Genomic DNA, 1,816 nt, shown 5'->3' on the forward strand with positions numbered 1-1,816 from the left:
TTATAATAAAGTAAGCCAGAGAATGTTAAGAAAATTATAAGGAAGAGAAAATACATTTATGATTCATTAATGGGTGTGGATCATCATAAAGGTATTCATCCTTGTTGTCCTCATGTTGAGTAGGCTGAGGAGGAGGAGGAAGAGGAGGGGTTAGTCTTGCTGGCTCAGGGGCAGCAGAGGCAGGAGAAAAGTCATGTAGAAGTGGACTCATACAGTTCAAACCTATGTTATTCAAAGGTCAACTATGTATGATCATGTCATCTGCAAACGGACAATTCGACTTTCTTCTTTCCAATTTAGATGCTATTTCTTTCTCTTGCCTAATTGCTCTGGCTAGGACTTAAAGTACCATGTTGAATAGTACCATGTTGAATAAAAATGGTGAAAGTGGGCCTTAAGATCTTAGAGGAAAAGCAGAAGAAATTATGTTTCTTCTGTCCTGAAGAAATACAAAAGATCAGTTGTGATGTCTCCTTTTCATTTCTGATTTAATTTATTTGGGTATTTTCTCTTTGTTTCTTGGTTAGTCTAGTTAATGGTTTGTTGATTTTGTTTATCTTTTCAAAAAACCACCTTTGTTTTGTTGATCTCGTGTATTTTTTTCTAAGTTTTATTTCTGCACTGATCGTTATTTCCTTCTATTAATTTTAGCTTTGGTTCTGCTTTTCTAGTTTCTTGAGATGCATTGTTGGATTGTTTATTTGAAATCCTTCTACTCTTTTGATATAGATGTTTATTTCTATAAACTTTCCTCTTAATACTGCTTTTGCTGTACCCTGTAGGTTTTGGTATGTTGTGTTTCTGTTTTCATTTGTTTCAATATTTATTTATTTATTTGAGACAGGGTCTCACTCTGAGCCTGGTCTAAAGTACAGTGGCATCATAGCTCACTGCTACCTCAAACTCTCAGGCTCAAGCAATCCTTCTGTCTCTCTGCCTCCCAGGTAGCTGGGACTACAGGTGTGCTGCACCATGCCCAGCTAATTTTTTTTTTTTTTTTTTTGGGTAGAGACAGAATTTCCCTATGTCACTCAGGCTGGTTTTGAACTCCTGGCCTGATGGATCCTCTTGCCTTGGCTTCCCAAAGTGCTAGGATTACAGGAGTGAGCCACTGTGTTTGGCCAGTGTTTCAGTAAATTTTTAAACTTACTTTTTAATTTCTTCATTGACCCATTGGTCATTTAGGAGAATGTTGTTTGATTTCCATGTATTTGCACAATTTTGAAAGTTCTGCTTGTTACTAATTTCTAGTTTTATTTCACTGTGGTCAGAAAAGATACTTGATATAATTTCAGTTCCTTTAAATTTGTTGAGACTTGTTTCATGGCCTAACGTGGTCCATCCTGGAGAATGTCCCATGTGCTGATGAAAATAATGTGTATTTGAAACTGTTGGATGAAATGTTTTGTAAATGTCTGGTAGGTCTATTTGGTCTAAAATGCAGTTTAAATCCAATGTGTTGTTGATTTTCTGTCTAGATGGTCTGTGCAGTGCTGAAAGTCGGTACTGAAGTCCCCAACTATTATTGTATTGGGGTCTGTCTCTCCCTTTAGATCTAGTAATATTTGCTTTATATATCTGGCTGCTCAATTGTTGGGTGCATATGTATTTATAATTGTTATATCTTGCTGAATTGATCTCTGTATCATTATATAATTACTTTCTTTGTCTTTTTTATAGTTTTTGACTTAAAAGTCTGTTTTATCTACTATAAGCATGGCTACTCCTGTTCACTTTTGGTTTATATTTCGTGGAATACCTTTTTCCATCCTTTCATTTCAGTCTATATGTGTCTTTTTTTTTTTTTTTTTTTTTT

The sequence above is a fragment of the Propithecus coquereli genome, unplaced genomic scaffold, assembly GCF_000956105.1.
Source record: "Propithecus coquereli isolate 6110/MARCELLA unplaced genomic scaffold, Pcoq_1.0 Scaffold70, whole genome shotgun sequence".
Lineage (NCBI taxonomy): Eukaryota > Metazoa > Chordata > Mammalia > Primates > Indriidae > Propithecus > Propithecus coquereli.